The sequence below is a fragment of the Cherax quadricarinatus genome, chromosome 7 (genome assembly GCF_038502225.1).
Source record: "Cherax quadricarinatus isolate ZL_2023a chromosome 7, ASM3850222v1, whole genome shotgun sequence".
Taxonomy (NCBI): Eukaryota; Metazoa; Arthropoda; class Malacostraca; order Decapoda; family Parastacidae; genus Cherax; species Cherax quadricarinatus.
The window spans coordinates 67,332,228-67,355,355 of NC_091298.1; the positions used below are offsets into that span (position 1 = coordinate 67,332,228).

Here is a 23,128-nt window from a genome sequence, read left to right on the forward strand (position 1 = left end):
GAAGAAGTGAAGAGGCTTCTGAGTGAGCTAGATACCTCAAAGGCAATGGGGCCAGATAACATCTCCCCATGGGTATTGAGAGAGGGAGCAGAGGCGCTATGTGTACCCCTAACAACAATATTCAATACATCTATCGAAACAGGGAGATTGCCTGAGGCATGGAAGACAGCAAATGTAGTCCCAATCTTTAAAAAAGGAGACAGACATGAAACATTAAACTACAGACCAGTGTCACTGACATGTATAGTATGCAAAATCATGGAGAAGATTATCAGGAGAAGAGTGGTGGAACACCTAGAAAGGAATGATCTCATCAACAGCAGCCAACATGGTTTCAGGGACGGGAAATCCTGTGTCACAAACCTACTGGAGTTCTATGACATGGTGACAGCAGTAAGACAAGAGAGAGAGGGTTGGGTGGATTGCATTTTCTTGGACTGCAAGAAGGCGTTTGACACAGTTCCACACAAGAGATTGGTGCAAAAACTGGAGGACCAAGCAGGGATAACAGGGAAGGCACTACAATGGATCAGGGAATACTTGTCAGGAAGACAGCAGCGAGTCATGGTACGTGGCGAGGTGTCAGAGTGGGCACCTGTGACCAGCGGGGTCCCGCAGGGGTCAGTCCTAGGACCAGTGCTGTTTCTGGTATTTGTGAACGACATGACGGAAGGAATAGACTCTGAGGTGTCCCTGTTTGCAGATGACGTGAAGTTGATGAGAAGAATACACTCGATCGAAGACCAGGCAGAACTACAAAGGGATCTGGACAGGCTGCAGACCTGGTCCAGCAATTGGCTCCTGGAGTTCAATCCCACCAAGTGCAAAGTCATGAAGATTGGGGAAGGGCAAAGAAGGCCGCAGACGGAGTACAGTCTAGGGGGTCAGAGACTACAAACCTCACTCAAGGAAAAAGATCTTGGGGTGAGTATAACACCAGGTACATCTCCTGAAGCGCACATCAACCAAATAACTGCTGCAGCATATGGGCGCCTAGCAAACCTCAGAACAGCATTCCGACATCTTAATAAGGAATCATTCAGGACCCTGTACACCGTGTATGTTAGGCCCATATTGGAGTATGCGGCACCAGTTTGGAACCCACACCTAGCCAAGCACGTGAAGAAACTAGAGAAAGTGCAAAAGTTTGCAACAAGACTAGTCCCAGAGCTAAGAGGTATGTCCTACGAGGAGAGGTTAAGGGAAATCAACCTGACGACACTGGAGGACAGGAGAGATAGGGGGGGACATGATAACGACATACAAAATACTGAGAGGAATTGACAAGGTGGACAAAGACACGATGTTCCAGAGATTGGACACAGTAACAAGGGGACACAGTTGGAAGCTGAAGACACAGATGAATCACAGGGATGTTAGGAAGTATTTCTTCAGCCACAGAGTAGTCAGTAAGTGGAATAGTTTGGGAAGCGATGTAGTGGAGGCAGGATCCATACATAGCTTTAAGCAGAGGTATGATAAAGCTCACGGCTCAGGGAGAGTGACCTAGTAGCGATCAGTGAAGAGGCGGGGCCAGGAGCTCGGACTCGACCCCCGCAACCTCAACTAGGTGAGTACAACTAGGTGAGTACACACACACACACACACACACACACACACACACACACACACACCACACACACACACACACACACACACACACACACACACACACATACACACACACACACACACACACACACACCACACACACACACACACACACACACACACACACACACACACACACACACACACACACACACACACACACACACACACACACACATTGCCAGAATGAAAGAAATTAGCTAACTGCTTTAATTTGTATTCAGTGATGTAACTATTGATAATATAGAAGAGGAGAGTGTAGAGCGAACTCTAACTGGGACAAGGTCTCGCTCTGTGTAGAGCTTTATCATGTTTTACTTTGTGAAGAGCTTTATCTAGTAATGTTTTACGGCATGGAGCTTTATCCAGTCATGTTTCTCTCTGTGTAGAGATTTCCCGAGTTATAGTTAGCTTTATTCAATCGTTTTTCTCTTGGATCAGCATTCAGGAACCCTAACAAGTAATCATGCAGACCTCCCTAGAACGTAAATCTCATCAAGTATATCTAGAAACTAGAGAAAGGACTAGAAATTCACAGCAGGATTAGTACCTGGATGGAGACAGCTAAACTGGAAGGGGCTGAAAGAACTAAACTTGAAGGCCTTAGAAGATAGAAGGACCTGCAGGAGATATGACACTGACGTGCAAGATACTAAGAGGACGGGTCGAGACAGGATGCTTGACAGGGAAAGAGCTGGAGCACGTAGTTTCACGAATAGGTATAATAAGGTGCAGGAGAAGTGGAGTTGATGTCAGTCACTGTGTCTACCCTCGCTGCTCAGTCAAGATATTCTGATGACCTATGACCTTCCCTGACCCACTGTGAGGGTTCCCTCCCTCCCTACCTCCCTCCCACCCACCAATATTTACTGCTGCCTACTCCCTCATCTTTACTGCCTCACCATGAAATTAATAAATAATAACTAGGAATAAAGATGTAACTGACGGTGCACAAAAACACATCAGTGAACAGTGAGTTTCTGCCTCAGTGAGCAGCCACGCAGCTCCTGTTCAATGACCCATACTGGTTTACCAATTCAAGTCAATATTAAAATACGAATAATAAATGCGAGAGGTATAAAAAGAGAGATAAGAGAGGACAGTTAAAAGTGTGGAGATAAGAGAGAACAGGTAAGAAAGGAGAACGAAAGTAATAAAGAAAATTATATTAATCTGGAAGACAGATGTATAAAGACATCCAGTAGACATATGACAATGTAACTGCAAGAAGATTATTTAACAAAAACAAGTCTATGACTCCTACTTTAATAATAATAATAATAATAATAATAATAATAATACTTATTATTATTAATATAAATTTATTACTTGTTTTTGAAAGAAGAAGAAAGTGGAGGAATCTATTGTTGATAATAGCAAAGAGAACAATTTACTGGAACTAACAGCAGGGTTCAGTCTATTAAACCCAGAAGCAGGACTCAATCTAGTGCGCCTGTAAAAGTAGGCAGATGGATATTCAACTTCCTAACAAAAGAATATAAAGTGCAACTGAAAAAGTCAAGTCAGAGGTTGATACAGTCACAAGTTGTGTTGCTCAAGGCCCAGTATTCAACCTACTTCTCTTACATCCACCACAACAAAGTATCATCCTTCAGACGATACTAGAAGCTGAATGAGTGACATCCATAGAAGACATCTCATCTCCAAGCTGATATGAAGAAGCTTCCAGTGAGCCTCAGACAACACTATAATGTTCTGTGACCACAAATTTCACTTACTTCGCTATGCAAAATTTGAGAGAAAAAATATGAAACTGAAAACAGACTCAAACCATTTACTAAAGTAGAAGATTAATGTGAGGGACTTAGATCTGACCTTAAGGGATCACAAGTGTTGTTACCACAACTATAATGATAGGGTGGATAACTAGAACCTTCAAGACATGAATAATAAGCCAATAATGGTGCTCTCTCTACACTGGAATATTGCTCCACACTAACAACTCCATTCTTTACACTGGAATATTGATCCACACTAACAACTCCAGTCAAGGCAGGCGAAACTGGATACCTAAATTATTGGAATCCTTGAACTGTACTCCTTGGAACTTGGGCAAGAAAAGTATATCATAATTTACATCTGGAAAATTCTGTACGACTTGGTACTGAGTACAGAAATTACTCCATACGAAAATAAGATAATTTCCTCAAGTCAGTTCCAGATCAACTGGGCTTTGGTGCAGGCGGTGGAATGCTTGCAGGGCTGGGTCTGGGACAGAGCCGCAGGGGGGGCGGTGACCCCCGAAATCGTCATGAAAGCTTTAGGTAATATGACGTTTTGGGGCAGCAGTGAGGTTGAGGATGGGAAGAGAACCTTCTGTTACTTTATCCTACCCTGAAACAGATGGAGCTAGACTGCAGGACAACAGATAGACAGACAGCTTCGGTACACAACAAAGACACCACAGATATAATGCTATCTAGCTTTAATGTGTACTGTACTCCCTCCCTCCATCTCTCCTCCCACCTCGTCCCTTGCTCCCTCCCTCGCTTTCTTCCTCCCTTCTCTCCAGTCCTAGTTCCCTCTCTCCTTACTTCCCTCCCTTCTTCAAAAGTTATCTCCCTCCGTGGTCCATATGCTCTCTTGCTCTCTCTCTTATCCTCTGGCTCCCTCCCTCCACAGTTCTCTTCTTCCCTGCTTCCCTGCTTCCCTCCCTCCCTCCCTCTCCCACATCACAAGAAGGAAGGCCGTGTCAAGGCGCCTCTCCACACCCTCCAAGTCATAATTAATCTCAACCAACAACACTCTACTGCACTCGGGAAAAACATTATGTAGCCCCTGCAAGTTGTGCTGGTTCGTCCATCACTCGGAAGGTCTCAGGTCACTGACTCAACTTTGAGGGACTCATGTCACTGAATCGTCCCTCAGAGGAACTTAAAAATCACTGAATCAACATCTGAGGGACTCAAATCACTGTCTCACTCCTCTGAGGAGTGACTCACATGGATTCACAGACTCGCCACTTACTGGGACTCTCAACAAGACACTTATAATTCGGAAATGAGGCTAAGTTCCTGTTTAGTGTGTTGTCACTCGCGTCCAGACAGCAACGATGTGTCTGCGATGAGGTGGTGATGGCTACGAGCCTCTCTTAGTTACTAGGGGGACACCCACTGGGTGTTAGGGGGAGACCATGAATGTTAAGGGCTGTCCTTTAGCTATTAGTGAGCGACCTCACTGTTAGGGATGGTCCTATGGTATTTCCATTCTACCGTTTGTAGTAAAGTTGTCATATTATATAGAAGATTTGTCCTAGTTTTTAGTAGATTTCTCCTATTATGTAGGTTTGTCCTAGTTTGTTGTAGGTTTGTCCCACTTTTTTAGTAGATCTGTCGTAGGTTTTTAGCAGATATGTCGTAGTTTGAGTACGTCGACAGGTTGTAATTGGTGTTGTCTGGGTACGTCCACAGACTGTTTGTCGCCGTTCGGGTATATCAACAGACTCGTCGTTTGGGTAGGTCAACAGATTTGGTTATCGTATATCCACAGGTTAGTTTGAGGTGCATACTAAAAGTAACAAATCTACAGTTAAACTCAACTTCCCCTACATTGTTGTGGTGACCCACGACACTCGCAATGACTAACATTCTTGGAGTATTACTTTGTTTGTTATTCTGATTAATCCTGGAGAAGGGGGGATTAATAACTCCGTGATAACTCTGGCTTATTTCCATAGACAACATGACCACACAAGCGTAGTTATCGCATAGTTATCGCCGCTGGTGTTCCAGTGGTCCCTAAGGGACCATGACGAGAGACACTGGCCACATCTCACTACCTTGGCTGCACCTCAACACACGCGCCTACACGTTCCTCTCCCGCATTGCTGGTGCTCTTAGTGGTGCAGATGTTGTGTTGTTTGTGTTGGTTGTTGTTGTTGGGGGTGGTAGTAGTAGTGGTGGTGGTGGTGGTGAGCAAGGCTGGGAGATGATGTTGTGGTGCTGTGATGGTGGAGGTGGTGAGGTGGCTGCAGTAGTGGGTTAGTGGTGTGGTGCAGCAGAGTGGTGGTGGTAGTGTCGTTGCAGGAGTGGTGGTAGTGGTGGTGGTGGTGGTGGTTGTGGTTGTGTGGTTGTGTGGTTGTTCGTTCCGCTACGACCACCACGTCCAACAAAGACGGCATCCTCAGCCTTACTGGTGGCGGCCAGCCCCTGCCACCAGCCAGGCTCGTGTGTGTTCGCCTTAAATGCTATTTCACTCTTACTCCCGCGCGCACCCTATTCTCTCTCTCTCTCTCTCTCTCTCTCTCTCTCTCTCTCTCTCTCTCTCTCTCTCTCTCACACACACACACACACACACAAACTCTTTCTATCTCACACAAACCCACACTTTCTCTCAAACTCACTCTCTCTCTCCCACACACACACACTATTTTCCTTCCACTCCTGCCAGGGATTTCTACGCAAATTCCTCCACTTTACTAAATCCCCTCCTGCTAATCTTTAACTCATACTTAAACTCTCGTATGTGGAGGTAAAACCAAGCTGCAGTTTTTCTCCCACGAGACCGCCATCGATATTTACGCGAGTTAACCCTCCATCAACAACCGTTTTCTATGATACACAATACTTCCGTTTTTTATTAAAAAATTGTCGCACCAACCTACCTATTTTTTATGTACTGTTATTTTTTTCCCAGGAATTTGGCAATTTTAAACCACCTATGGCGCCCATCAGGTGTCTACAAACTGATTGGTGTTTTTTAATATTGTGAGAGTGAGTGGTAGGCAGCGTGTGTGTCTGGGCGCCACTGATCAATGGATCGCCTCCAAACTCACCACTTCACTTTAATTTCCAGTTATAATTTGTTTTCCTTCCAGAAGCCTTTTAAATTTTTTTTTGGGGGGGAAGGAACATATTTTCTTTCCTTTTTGCGTGAGGTATTTTATCTTCTATTGCTTCACTATTATAGTTGGTCCTCAATTATAAATTGTCATTATAATCATGAGGAACGCTGAACCCGTACGATTTATAAATTGTCATATATCTACATGTATAATTTATGTAACTGTATTTATGTGTACCTGTATCTGAATAAAAACTTACTTATCATAATCGTTAAATAAATATGTGAGTGAGACCCTCAACTCTGGTAATTATCTATCTATCTATCTATCTATCTATCTATCTATATATATATATATATATATATATATATATATATATATATATATATATATATATATATATACATACATACATGGTTATAACAATAACCTTAATACTTAAAGGAGTAGACCGGTAAGCCAGTGGAAGGCATCGGTCAGATGACCAAAACTTCCAGTGGAGGATCGTCATATAACTAAAACCCGCGTCAGGAAACACTTGTCCTGTTTCCTGACATGCCTAGCCTAACCTAACCTAACCTAACCTAACCTAGCCTAACCTAACCTAACCTAACCTAACCTAACCTAGCCTAACCTAACCTAACCTAACCTAATATTTTCATATGATATACACAGGTTTATTTCTCTGAGTGTGTATATGCTGCGAGTTTAATCCTTATTTTAGGTATTATTCCTGTTGGGCAAATATAAGATTACACACTGCCTTAATGACACTAAATATACTTAACAATATTGTCTTATATGTAAACTACATAGTGTATACTGCAGAAAGGAAATAAAGTTGTACTGTATAGTATATTGTTAATATGGGGAGAGCTAAATCCTTAGGGATTATACAGCGTCTCTGTGGGGGGTTGGGAAGCAATTCCCTTCATCATGAACCCCTCACCAGCATCAAGGAACTTCCCTTGAGGGGATTGTATAGTATAGTTCATAGACTTTAAGCTCCCATTAATCAACCAATCAATATTTGCAGTACTATCTGCCTCCTCACCGGCGTTTTGGCTTACAATCAACAAGAGTCGGGTTCGAATCTTGAGCCAGGCAAGAAACTTAGTCAGATCTCCTAATACATTTGACTTACTTATCTGTTTTAATTTTTAAGGTTATAATCGTGGCTGATTTCTACTGTAACTTACAGTTAGGTTTAATTAATAAAACATTACAAAGACCACAATGGAAATACGTAACTTTGTCTGACTTTTCTGAGTTATCCTGGTAGGGAATTTACATGATACTTGAACTTGTGTGTACCTGTACCTAAATTAACTAACTTATAGGTACCTGGGTGTTAGTTTCCTTACTTCTGTCACTGTTCACCTAGCAATGAGTAGGTACCTGGGTGTTACACACACACACACTGGGAGCCAAGAGCTACGACTCGACCCCTGTAACCACAAATAGGTGAGTATACACACTGGTACACAGATGGCAGGAAAGGGAGCCAGGGGACGCAGATGGTCACTAAAGACGCAGATGAACCATCGGGACGTTAGTAAATCTTTTCCCGTCACAGGGCTGAACAGAAGCACAGTTTCAAGAGTAGGTACGATGTATTCCTGGAGGCCACGATTCAGTAGAAGAGCTAAGGGGTAGAAGAGCTAAGAGGCGGGTTATTGGTATTGTTCGAGTCACGATATTGTGTCTGGAACAATACCGGTGTAACTATGAGAGAGTGAAGGAAGTCAATCTATAAGCTTAGAAGAGACCAACAACTTTCTTGCTCCTCTCTTGTTAGAAGTAAACAAACGTTCAAAACTTTGTAGGCGAGAGCAAACTGGAACATAATAATGAAATTTGTATACAAGAAACTAAATTTAAAAAATAATATTAAAAATATTAGCACATATCAACAGGCCCAGAAATATGAAATAAAATTAACTAAAATATATATAGAGGTAAAGCCACCAACACCTAGTTGATGTCACCTCAACTAGCGGTGAAACTACTACAGGAGTGACCAACACCTAGTTGATGTCACCTCAACTAGCGGTGAAACTACTACAGGAGTGACCAACACCTAGTTGATGTCATCTCAACTAGCGGTGAAACTACTACAGGAGTGACCAACACCTAGACTCACGAAATCGTAATGACACGATTGCAAACAAACCATACCCCGGCCGGGATTGAACCCGCGGTCATAGAGTCTCAAAACTCCAGCCCGTCGCGTTAGCCACTAGACCAGCTAGCCACAATAAGATTCATCCAACTAGGTATATTTCTACACCATAGGAAGGTTAGCACAGGCACCACTGTGACCACAAATGCAAGTATACCTAGTTGGACGAATCTTATTGTGGCTAGCTGGTCTAGTGGCTAACGCGACGGGCTGGAGTTTTGAGACTCTCTGACCGCGGGTTCAATCCCGGCCGAGGTATGGTTTGACCAACACCTAGTTGATGTCACCTCAACTAGCGATGAAACTATTAGTGGAGTGACCAACACCTAGTTGATGTCACCTTAACTAGTAGTACGGTAACTACTAGCCGATATTATCTTAACAAAAAGTTGATGTCACCTTAACTAGTAGTACGGTAACTACTAGCCGATATTATCTTAATAAAAAAAATAATGAATACAATGTATCATGATGATGGGTGTTAAAACAATGATGTATTATGGTGGGGTTTAAAAGAATGTATACGATGTATTATGGTGGGGTTTAAAAGAATGTATACGATGTATTATGGTGGGGTTTAAAAGAATGTATACGATGTATTATGGTGGGGTTTAAAAGAATGTATACGATGTATTATGGTGGGGTTTAAAAGAATGTATACAATGTATTATGGTGGGGTTTAAAAGAATGTATACAATGTATTATGGTGGGGTTTAAAAGAATGTGCAGCTGTCAATTTCTGAGGGCGAGAATATTCCTGGTTTATGTAAATGACTCGCCAGAAAGAATTAAAACGACTTATTTGCAAATAAAACAAAAATAAATACCATGCAAAATAAGTAATAAGAGTCAATCCCATCCAGGAAAGTTGGATAAATTGAGGAAATGGAGAAACAGATGGATGGAGGATGTTAATTTAGATAAGTGACAATAAATCGAGATGATAGGAAGCTAAGATAATCTATATGAATATAGTGTGATCAGATACTGAACATTACGGAGAGAGAGAGAGAGAGAGAGAGAGAGAGAGAGAGAGAGAGAGAGAGAGAGAGAGAGAGAGAGAGAGAGAGAGAGAGAGAGAGAGAATATTGGATAAATTTCACAAAGTATTGTCAGTGGAAGTTGTCATAAATGTAGTGACAAACTCTGGGTTATTACTCTGGCAAACATGAAAAATACATTCTTGATGTATGGACACTAAAATTATTTAAAAAAAAATTTACAATATACGTAATACCGAAATTTATAAATGGATTGGTAATATAGGGTTGATATATATATATATATATATATATATATATATATATATATATATATATATATATATATATATATATATATATATATATATATATATATATATATATATATATATATATATATATAGGTAATATAGTGCTATTATATAATAATAATATAGTGCATAGAAGTATATAAATGTAAATATAATTATGGTATTGTTAATATTAAAGAATATTGCCAAGTTAATAAGACACATGTTGATAAGAAATATCTCGGCCTCAGTGTAAGATTCAACACTTGAATACACAGAGGAATATCAGTCCAAGTCGGACCGAAACGTCGTCGTAAGCTTCTCTCTTTTATGTGCGGGTTATTTGTGTATCGTTCCAGTCACGGTATTGTGCCTTTTTGTTATTTATTGACAGCTTAGGAAGTGGGTAAGTAGTCCCTCAGTATATGTGCAACACAGTTAATCAGTCCTTAAGCTAAGATATTAATCATTTTTCACAAAGTTGAGGGATGGATTACCTCAAACAACCTCTCTACTTAAAAACATAAGAATGGAGGAGCACTGTAGCAGGCCTACTGGCCCATACTAGGCAGGTCCTTCTCAAACCTAAACCCACTAACAAAAATATTTGCCCGACCCATTTTCAATGGTACTCAGGGAAATAAACTCTGATAACCCTATTAACTTACGTGCAAGTCCCACTCAAATCCAACCCCTCTCACTCATGCATTTATCTAACCCAAATTCGAGTGAGGAAGCCTGCAGGGCGGGCGGAAGGTTTCATCAAATAAATAAAGCCAAGTTTTAAACACGTCTTACTTCGGTGCTGACGAAGTTGAGTCAAGAAAGCTGGCAATTTTTAAATTCCCCTGACTGGTTGACAGGAGGCAAAGAGAAGACAAAATAAACACTAGAACAACATAGACAGTAAGTGACAATACTCTGCTTGCAACGACTCACTATTTACCAGTGTGACTAAAATGATTTACGAAGTGCACAACAGTACAACAGTACCTGGCCCGGTGGCCCGGTGGCCTGGTGGCTAAAGCTACCGCTTCACACACGGAGGTTCCGGGTTCGATTCCCGGCGGGTGGAAACATTCCAACACGTTTCCTTACACGTGTTGTCCTATTCACCTAGCAGCAAATAGGTACCTGGGTGTTAGTCGACTGGTGTGGGTCGCATCCTGGGGGACAAGATTAAGGACCCCAATGGAAATAAGTTAGACAGTCCTCGATGACGCACTGACTTTCTTGGGTTATCCTGGGTGGCTAACCCTCCGGGGTTAAAAATCCCAACGAAATCTTATCTTATCTTATCTTACATAATATACAGCCAGCTTGATGGCAAGTTCTTCTGCTGACAAACTGGTCAACCAGACTGTTTGTGCTTGTGGCCAGCAGGACAAACACTGTATCAGTGTACACAAACACGAGAGCTCTGCCTCAACAACACAACCTCTAGTGTTACCAAAAAAAATCGGAATTTGCTTTCAAAGTTGGTAATTAAATGGTCTTCAGTTTACCCAGGAAACTCAATGAAGCATGGCCTGAGTGTACCCAGAAATATGACTGACTCATGGCCTGAGTGTACCCAGGAATATGACTGACTCATGGCCTGAGTGTACCCAGAAATATGACTGACTCATGGCCTGAGTGTACCCAGAAATATGACTGACTCATGGCCTGAGTGTACCCAGAAATATGACTGACTCATGGCCTGAGTGTACCCAGAAATATGACTGACTCATGGCCTGAGTGTACCCAGAAATATGACTGACTCATGGCCTGAGTGTACCCAGAAATATGACTGACTCATGGCCTGAGTGTACCCAGAAATATGACTGACTCATGGCCTGAGTGTACCCAGAAATATGACTGACTCATGGCCTGAGTGTACCCAGAAATATGACTGACTCATGGCCTGAGTGTACCCAGAAATATGACTGACTCATGGCCTGAGTGTACCCAGAAATATGACTGACTCATGGCCTGAGTGTACCCAGAAATATGACTGACTCATGGCCTGAGTGTACCCAGAAATATGACTGACTCATGGCCTGAGTGTACCCAGAAATATGACTGACTCATGGCCTGAGTGTACCCAGAAATATGACTGACTCATGGCCTGAGTGTACCCAGAAATATGACTGACTCATGGCCTGAGTGTACCCAGAAATATGACTGACTCATGGCCTGAGTGTACCCAGAAATATGACTGACTCATGGCCTGAGTGTACCCAGAAATATGACTGACTCATGGCCTGAGTGTACCCAGAAATATGACTGACTCATGGCCTGAGTGTACCCAGAAATATGACTGACTCATGGCCTGAGTGTACCCAGAAATATGACTGACTCATGGCCTGAGTGTACCCAGAAATATGACTGACTCATGGCCTGAGTGTACCCAGAAATATGACTGACTCATGGCCTGAGTGTACCCAGGAATATGACTGACTCATGGCCTGAGTGTACCCAGAAATATGACTGACTCATGGCCTGAGTGTACCCAGAAATATGACTGACTCATGGCCTGAGTGTACCCAGAAATATGACTGACTCATGGCCTGAGTGTACCCAGAAATATGACTGACTCATGGCCTGAGTGTACCCAGAAATATGACTGACTCATGGCCTGAGTGTACCCAGAAATATGACTGACTCATGGCCTGAGTGTACCCAGAAATATGACTGACTCATGGCCTGAGTGTACCCAGAAATATGACTGACTCATGGCCTGAGTGTACCCAGAAATATGACTGACTCATGGCCTGAGTGTACCCAGAAATATGACTGACTCATGGCCTGAGTGTACCCAGAAATATGACTGACTCATGGCCTGAGTGTACCCAGAAATATGACTGACTCATGGCCTGAGTGTACCCAGAAATATGACTGACTCATGGCCTGAGTGTACCCAGAAATATGACTGACTCATGGCCTGAGTGTACCCAGAAATATGACTGACTCATGGCCTGAGTGTACCCAGAAATATGACTGACTCATGGCCTGAGTGTACCCAGAAATATGACTGACTCATGGCCTGAGTGTACCCAGGAATATGACTGACTCATGGCCTGAGTGTACCCAGGAATATGACTGACTCATGGCCTGAGTGTACCCAGAAATATGACTGACTCATGGCCTGAGTGTACCCAGGAATATGACTGACTCATGGCCTGAGTGTACCCAGAAATATGACTGACTCATGGCCTGAGTGTACCCAGGAATATGACTGTCATGGCCCCAGAAATATGACTGACTCATGGCCTGAGTGTACCCAGAAATATGACTGACTCATGGCCTGAGTGAGTGTACTCCCTGAGTGTACCCAGGAATATGACTGACTCATGGCCTGAGTGTACCCAGAAATATGACTGACTCATGGCCTGAGTGTACCCAGAAATATGACTGACTCATGGCCTGAGTGTACCCAGAAATATGACTGACTCATGGCCTGAGTGTACCCAGGAATATGACTGACTCATGGCCTGAGTGTACCCAGAAATATGACTGACTCATGGCCTGAGTGTACCCAGAAATATGACTGACTCATGGCCTGAGTGTACCCAGAAATATGACTGACTCATGGCCTGAGTGTACCCAGGAATATGACTGACTCATGGCCTGAGTGTACCCAGAAATATGACTGGCTCATGGCCTGAGTGTACCCAGGAATATGACTGACTCATGGCCTGAGTGTACCCAGAAATATGACTGACTCATGGCCTGAGTGTACCCAGAAATATGACTGACTCATGGCCTGAGTGTACCCAGAAATATGACTGACTCATGGCCTGAGTGTACCCAGAAATATGACTGACTCATGGCCTGAGTGTACCCAGAAATATGACTGACTCATGGCCTGAGTGTACCCAGAAATATGACTGACTCATGGCCTGAGTGTACCCAGAAATATGACTGACTCATGGCCTGAGTGTACCCAGAAATATGACTGACTCATGGCCTGAGTGTACCCAGAAATATGACTGACTCATGGCCTGAGTGTACCCAGAAATATGACTGACTCATGGCCTGAGTGTACCCAGGAATATGACTGACTCATGGCCTGAGTGTACCCAGAAATATGACTGACTCATGGCCTGAGTGTACCCAGAAATATGACTGACTCATGGCCTGAGTGTACCCAGGAATATGACTGACTCATGGCCTGAGTGTACCCAGAAATATGACTGACTCATGGCCTGAGTGTACCCAGAAATATGACTGACTCATGGCCTGAGTGTACCCAGGAATATGACTGACTCATGGCCTGAGTGTACCCAGGAATATGACTGACTCATGGCCTGAGTGTACCCAGGAATATGACTGACTCATGGCCTGAGTGTACCCAGGAATATGACTGACTCATGGCCTGAGTGTACCCAGAAATATGACTGACTCATGGCCTGAGTGTACCCAGGAACATGAGTGACTCATGGCCTAAGTGTGACCCAAGAACATGACAATCATGATCTAAGTGTGACCCAGGAACATGACTGAATCATGATCTAAGTGTGACCCAGGAACACGACTGAATCATGATCTAAGTGTGACCCAGGAACACGACTGAATCATGATCTAAGTGTGACCCAGGAACACGACTGAATCATGATCTAAGTGTGACCCAGGAACACGACTGAATCATGATCTAAGTGTGACCCAGGAACACGACTGAATCATGATCTAAGTGTGACCCAGGAACACGACTGAATCATGATCTAAGTGTGACCCAGGAACACGACTGAATCATGATCTAAGTGTGACCCAGGAACACGACTGAATCATGATCTAAGTGTGACCCAGGAACATGACTGAATCATGATCTAAGTGTGACCCAGGAACACGACTGAATCATGATCTAAGTGTGACCCAGGAACATGACTGTATCATGATCTAAGTGTGACCCAGGAACACGACTGAATCATGATCTAAGTGTGACCCAGGAACATGACTGAATCATGATCTAAGTGTGACCCAGGAACACGACTGAATCATGATCTAAGTGTGACCCAGGAACACGACTGAATCATGATCTAAGTGTGACCCAGGAACACGACTGAATCATGATCTAAGTGTGACCCAGGAACACGACTGAATCATGATCTAAGTGTGACCCAGGAACACGACTGAATCATGATCTAAGTGTGACCCAGGAACACGACTGAATCATGATCTAAGTGTGACCCAGGAACACGACTGAATCATGATCTAAGTGTGACCCAGGAACACGACTGAATCATGATCTAAGTGTGACCCAGGAACACGACTGAATCATGATCTAAGTGTGACCCAGGAACATGACTGAATCATGATCTAAGTGTGACCCAGGAACACGACTGAATCATGATCTAAGTGTGACCCAGGAACACGACTGAATCATGATCTAAGTGTGACCCAGGAACACGACTGAATCATGATCTAAGTGTGACCCAGGAACACGACTGAATCATGATCTAAGTGTGACCCAGGAACACGACTGAATAATGATCTAAGTGTGACCCAGGAACACGACTGAATCATGATCTAAGTGTGACCCAGGAACACGACTGAATCATGATCTAAGTGTGACCCAGGAACACGACTGAATCATGATCTAAGTGTGACCCAGGAACACGACTGAATCATGATCTAAGTGTGACCCAGGAACACGACTGAATCATGATCTAAGTGTGACCCAGGAACACGACTGAATCATGATTTAAGTGTGACCCAGGAACATGACTGAATCATGATCTAAGTGTGACCCAGGAACATGACTGAATCATGATCTAAGTGTGACCCAGGAACACGACTGAATCATGATCTAAGTGTGACCCAGGAACATGACTGAATCATGATCTAAGTGTGACCCAGGAACACGACTGAATCATGATCTAAGTGTGACCCAGGAACACGACTGAATCATGATCTAAGTGTGACCCAGGAACACGACTGAATCATGATCTAAGTGTGACCCAGGAACACGACTGAATCATGATCTAAGCGTGACCCAGGAACACGACTGAATCATGATCTAAGTGTGACCCAAGAACATGAGTGACTCATGGCCTAAGTGTGACCCAAGAACATGACAATCATGATCTAAGTGTGACCCAAGAACATGACAATCATGATCTAAGTGTGACCCAGGAACACGACTGAATCATGATCTAAGTGTGACCCAGGAACACGACTGAATCATGATCTAAGTGTGACCCAGGAACACGACTGAATCATGATCTAAGTGTGACCCAGGAACATGACTGAAGTTATTTACTAATTTCACTCAGGAAGATGTTTGGGGCCAAACACTGCTTCATTAAAGGTGTGTTCTGCCCTCCAATCACACCTGGAAGCTCAGGAAACCAGACACCTACTGTTTCGTCCTGTTGATCAACTGTTTCATATTATCCCCTCAACAGGTATTTGCCCTTCATGAAGGGGTGCCTAGATGGTGAAGGGCTTGCGATCCAAGGAACTGGAGTCTCCGTCACCTTATACCACCTCTTATGTCATAATTCTTACTCATTCTCACCCTCTTTATCGTTTTATCCTTTCTTCACTAATTTTATCCTGTTTTATCACGGTTTTTACCTGCCTTTATTCTGGTGTTTTATCATGTTTTATCCTGGTGTTTGTTTTACTGTTTTATCCTGGTGCTTGTTTCATCACGTTTTACCATGGTGTTTCTCACGTTTTATCCTGGTGTTTCTCACGTTTTATCCTGGTGTTTCTCACGTTTTATCCTGGTGTTTATCACGTTTTATCCTGGTGTTTATCACGTTTTATCCTGGTGTTTATCACGTTTTATCCTGGTGTTTATCACGTTTTACCTTGTTTTATCACGTTTTATCCTGGTGTTTATCATGTTTTATCCTGGTGTTTATCACGTTTTACCTTGTTTTATCACGTTTTATCCTGGTGTCTTTTTTATTACATGTTTTATCTTGGTGTTTGTTTTATCACATGTTTTATCGTGGTGCTCGTTTTATCACGTTTTATCCTGGTGTTTGTTTTATCACATTTTATCCTGTTTTATCACATATTTTATCCTGGTGTTTTATCACGTTTTATCCTGGTGTTTTATCACGTTTTATCCTGGTGTTTTATCCTATTGTTTTATCATGGTGCTTGTTTTATCGTATGTTTTATCACATGTTTCATTCTGGTGTTTGTTTTGTCACGTTTTATCCTGTTTTATCACGTTTTATCCTGGTGTTTGTTTTATCACGTTTATAATGTTTTATCACGTTTTATCCTGGTGTTTTATCACGTTTTATCCTGGTGTTTTACCACGTTTTATCCTATTGTTTGTTTTACAATTGTTTTATTGATCATTATCTTTGTGTTGTTTTCTTCAAGTATTTTATTGTCTTCAGTGTTTAACATTATCATCATTATTGTCTTCAGTGTTTAACATTATCATCATTATTGTCTTCAGTGTTTAACATTATCATCATTATTGTCTTCAGTGTTTAACATTATCATCATTATTGTCTTCAGTGTTTAACATTATCATCATTATTGTCTTCAGTGTTTAACATTATCATCATTATTGTCTTCAGTGTTTAACATTATCATCATTATTGTCTTCAGTGTTTAACATTATCATCATTATTGTCTTCAGTGTTTAACATTATCATCATTATTGTCTTCAGTGTTTAACATTATCATCATTATTGTCTTCAGTGTTTAACATTATCATCATTATTGTCTTCAGTGTTTAACATTATCATCATTATTGTCTTCAGTGTTTAACATTATCATCATTATTGTCTTCAGTGTTTAACATTATCATCATTATTGTCTTCAGTGTTTAACATTATCATCATTATTGTCTTCAGTGTTTAACATTATCATCATTATTGTCTTCAGTGTTTAACATTATCATCATTATTGTCTTCAGTGTTTAACATTATCATCATTATTGTCTTCAGTGTTTAACATTATCATCATTATTGTCTTCAGTGTTTAACATTATCATCATTATTGTCTTCAGTGTTTAACATTATCATCATTATTGTCTTCAGTGTTTAACATTATCATCATTATTGTCTTCAGTGTTTAACATTATCATCATTATTGTCTTCAGTGTTTAACATTATCATCATTATTGTCTTCAGTGTTTAACATTATCATCATTATTGTCTTCAGTGTTTAACATTATCATCATTATTGTCTTCAGTGTTTAACATTATCATCATTATTGTCTTCAGTGTTTAACATTATCATCATTATTGTCTTCAGTGTTTAACATTATCATCATTATTGTCTTCAGTGTTTAACATTATCATCATTATTGTCTTCAGTGTTTAACATTATCATCATTATTGTCTTCAGTGTTTAACATTATCATCATTATTGTCTTCAGTGTTTAACATTATCATCATTATTGTCTTCAGTGTTTAACATTATCATCATTATTGTCTTCAGTGTTTAACATTATCATCATTATTGTCTTCAGTGTTTAACATTATCATCATTATTGTCTTCAGTGTTTAACATTATCATCATTATTGTCTTCAGTGTTTAACATTATCATCATTATTGTCTTCAGTGTTTAACATTATCATCATTATTGTCTTCAGTGTTTAACATTATCATCATTATTGTCTTCAGTGTTTAACATTATCATCATTATTGTCTTCAGTGTTTAACATTATCATCATTATTGTCTTCAGTGTTTAACATTATCATCATTATTGTCTTCAGTGTTTAACATTATCATCATTATTGTCTTCAGTGTTTAACATTATCATCATTATTGTCTTCAGTGTTTAACATTATCATCATTATTGTCTTCAGTGTTTAACATTATCATCATTATTGTCTTCAGTGTTTAACATTATCATCATTATTGTCTTCAGTGTTTAACATTATCATCATTATTGTCTTCAGTGTTTAACATTATCATCATTATTGTCTTCAGTGTTTAACATTATCATCATTATTGTCTTCAGTGTTTAACATTATCATCATTATTGTCTTCAGTGTTTAACATTATCATCATTATTGTCTTCAGTGTTTAACATTATCATCATTATTGTCTTCAGTGTTTAACATTATCATCATTATTGTCTTCAGTGTTTAACATTATCATCATTATTGTCTTCAGTGTTTAACATTATCATCATTATTGTCTTCAGTGTTTAACATTATCATCATTATTGTCTTCAGTGTTTAACATTATCATCATTATTGTCTTCAGTGTTTAACATTATCATCATTATTGTCTTCAGTGTTTAACATTATCATCATTATTGTCTTCAGTGTTTAACATTATCATCATTATTGTCTTCAGTGTTTAACATTATCATCATTATTGTCTTCAGTGTTTAACATTATCATCATTATTGTCTTCAGTGTTTAACATTATCATCATTATTGTCTTCAGTGTTTAACATTATCATCATTATTGTCTTCAGTGTTTAACATTATCATCATTATTGTCTTCAGTGTTTAACATTATCATCATTATTGTCTTCAGTGTTTAACATTATCATCATTATTGTCTTCAGTGTTTAACATTATCATCATTATTGTCTTCAGTGTTTAACATTATCATCATTATTGTCTTCAGTGTTTAACATTATCATCATTATTGTCTTCAGTGTTTAACATTATCATCATTATTGTCTTCAGTGTTTAACATTATCATCATTATTGTCTTCAGTGTTTAACATTATCATCATTATTGTCTTCAGTGTTTAACATTATCATCATTATTGTCTTCAGTGTTTAACATTATCATCATTATTGTCTTCAGTGTTTAACATTATCATCATTATTGTCTTCAGTGTTTAACATTATCATCATTATTGTCTTCAGTGTTTAACATTATCATCATTATTGTCTTCAGTGTTTAACATTATCATCATTATTGTCTTCAGTGTTTAACATTATCATCATTATTGTCTTCAGTGTTTAACATTATCATCATTATTGTCTTCAGTGTTTAACATTATCATCATTATTGTCTTCAGTGTTTAACATTATCATCATTATTGTCTTCAGTGTTTAACATTATCATCATTATTGTCTTCAGTGTTTAACATTATCATCATTATTGTCTTCAGTGTTTAACATTATCATCATTATTGTCTTCAGTGTTTAACATTATCATCATTATTGTCTTCAGTGTTTAACATTATCATCATTATTGTCTTCAGTGTTTAACATTATCATCATTATTGTCTTCAGTGTTTAACATTATCATCATTATTGTCTTCAGTGTTTAACATTATCATCATTATTGTCTTCAGTGTTTAACATTATCATCATTATTGTCTTCAGTGTTTAACATTATCATCATTATTGTCTTCAGTGTTTAACATTATCATCATTATTGTCTTCAGTGTTTAACATTATCATCATTATTGTCTTCAGTGTTTAACATTATCATCATTATTGTCTTCAGTGTTTAACATTATCATCATTATTGTCTTCAGTGTTTAACATTATCATCATTATTGTCTTCAGTGTTTAACATTATCATCATTATTGTCTTCAGTGTTTAACATTATCATCATTATTGTCTTCAGTGTTTAACATTATCATCATTATTGTCTTCAGTGTTTAACATTATCATCATTATTGTCTTCAGTGTTTAACATTATCATCATTATTGTCTTCAGTGTTTAACATTATCATCATTATTGTCTTCAGTGTTTAACATTATCATCATTATTGTCTTCAGTGTTTAACATTATCATCATTATTGTCTTCAGTGTTTAACATTATCATCATTATTGTCTTCAGTGTTTAACATTATCATCATTATTGTCTTCAGTGTTTAACATTATCATCATTATTGTCTTCAGTGTTTAACATTATCATCATTATTGTCTTCAGTGTTTAACATTATCATCATTATTGTCTTCAGTGTTTAACATTATCATCATTATTGTCTTCAGTGTTTAACATTATCATCATTATTGTCTTCAGTGTTTAACATTATCATCATTATTGTCTTCAGTGTTTAACATTATCATCATTATTGTCTTCAGTGTTTAACATTATCATCATTATTGTCTTCAGTGTTTAACATTATCATCATTATTGTCTTCAGTGTTTAACATTATCATCATTATTGTCTTCAGTGTTTAACATTATCATCATCCTGTATTACACAGGTTTATATCCTCTTCCTTCATCCTGTATGTCACAGGTTTATATCCTCTTCCTTCATCCTGTATGTCACAGGTTTATATCCTCTTCCTTCATCCTGTATGTCACAGGTTTATATCCTCTTCCTTCATCCTGTATGTCACAGGTTTATATCCTCTTCCTTCATCCTGTATTACACAGGTTTATATCCTCTTCCTTCATCCTGTATGTCACAGGTTTATATCCTCTTCCTTCATCCTGTATGTCACAGGTTTATATCCTCTTCCTTCATCCTGTATGTCACAGGTTTATATCCTCTTCCTTCATCCTGTATTACACAGGTTTTTATCCTCTTCCTTCATCCTGTATGTCACAGGTTTATATCCTCTTCCTTCATCCTGTATGTCACAGGTTTATATCCTCTTCCTTCATCCTGTATGTCACAGGTTTATATCCTCTTCCTTCATCCTGTATTACACAGGTTTTTATCCTCTTCCTTCATCCTGTATGTCACAGGTTTTTATCCTCTTCCTTCATCCTGTATGTCACAGGTTTATATCCTCTTCCTTCATCCTGTATGTCACAGGTTTATATCCTCTTCCTTCATCCTGTATTACACAGGTTTATATCCTCTTCCTTCATCCTGTATGTCACAGGTTTATATCCTCTTCCTTCATCCTGTATGTCACAGGTTTATATCCTCTTCCTTCATCCTGTATGTCACAGGTTTATATCCTCTTCCTTCATCCTGTATGTCACAGGTTTATATCCTCTTCCTTCATCCTGTATGTCACAGGTTTATATCCTCTTCCTTCATCCTGTATGTCACAGGTTTATATCCTCTTCCTTCATCCTGTATGTCACAGGTTTATATCCTCTTCCTTCATCCTGTATGTCACAGGTTTATATCCTCTTCCTTCATCCTGTATGTCACAGGTTTATATCCTCTTCCTTCATCCTGTATGTCACAGGTTTATATCCTCTTCCTTCATCCTGTATTACACAGGTTTATATCCTCTTCCTTCATCCTGTATGTCACAGGTTTATATCCTCTTCCTTCATCCTGTATGTCACAGGTTTATATCCTCTTCCTTCATCCTGTATTACACAGGTTTTTATCCTCTTCCTTCATCGTGTATTACACAGGTTTTTATCCTCTTCCTTCATCCTGTATTACACAGGTTTATATCCTCTTCCTTCATCCTGTATGTCACAGGTTTATATCCTCTTCCTTCATCCTGTATTACACAGGTTTTTATCCTCTTCCTTCATCCTGTATTACACAGGTTTATATCCTCTTCCTTCATCCTGTATGTCACAGGTTTATATCCTCTTCCTTCATCCTGTATTACACAGGTTTTTATCCTCTTCCTTCATCGTGTATTACACAGGTTTTTATCCTCTTCCTAATTTGTTTTGTTGTTGTCTCACCGCTTATCCAGTTTTCCGGTGTTTTATTGTTTTTCACTTCTCCCTCCCTCCTTCCTTCCCTCCCTCCTTCCTTCCCTCCCTCCTTCCTTCCTTCCTCCCTTCCCTCTCTCCTTCCTTCCTTCCCTCCCTCCTTCCTTCCTTCCTTCCTTCCTTCCCTTCCTCCCTCCTTCCTTCCTTCCTTCCTTCCCTCCCTCCTTCCTTCCTTCCCTCCCTCCTTCCTTCCTTCCCTCCCTCCTTCCTTCCTTCCCTCCCTCCTTCCTTCCTTCCCTCCCTCCTTCCTTCCTTCCCTCCCTCCTTCCTTCCGTCCATCCCTCCCTCCTTCCCACCCTCCCTCCTTCCTTCCTTCCCTCCCTCCTTCCTTCCTTCCCTCCCTCCTTCCTTCCCTCCCTCCTTCCTTCCTTCCCTCCCTCCTTCCTTCCTTCCCTCCCTCCTTCCTTCCTTCCCTACCTCCTTCCTTCCTTCCCTCCCTCCTTCCTTCCTTCCCTCCCTCCTTCCTTCCTTCCTTCCTTCCCTCCTTCCTTCCCTCCCTCCTTCCTTCCTTCCCTCCCTCCTTCCTTCCTTCCCTCCCTCCTTCCTTCCTTCCTTCCATCCCTCCTTCCTTCCTTCCTTCCCTCCCTCCTTCCTTCCTTCCTTCCCTCCCTCCTTCCTTCCCTCCCTCCTTCCTTCCTTCCTTCCCTCCCTCCTTCCTTCCTGCAGATGCTACTCCTTCCACAGGTTTAACCAATGATACAACCTCAAATATAAGAAATTTATCTTT

At 40.2% G+C, this 23,128-nt stretch overlaps 2 protein-coding genes across 4 annotated transcripts in view; both read right to left on the reverse strand.

The window, feature by feature from the left end:
* Positions 1–5,920, reverse strand: part of LOC138852381 (leucine-rich repeat and coiled-coil domain-containing protein PF3D7_0703800-like) — a 9,219-nt gene extending 3,299 nt beyond the window's left edge. The window contains exon 1 of the mRNA XM_070082708.1: positions 5,411–5,920. The gene's annotated coding sequence lies outside the window, so the exon portion shown is untranslated. The remainder of the gene's footprint in view (positions 1–5,410) is intronic.
* The window catches only part of LOC128686976 (mucin-4), a 162,880-nt gene that overhangs the window by 77,080 nt on the left and 62,672 nt on the right, over positions 1–23,128 (reverse strand). The gene's annotated exons all lie outside the window — the stretch shown is intronic.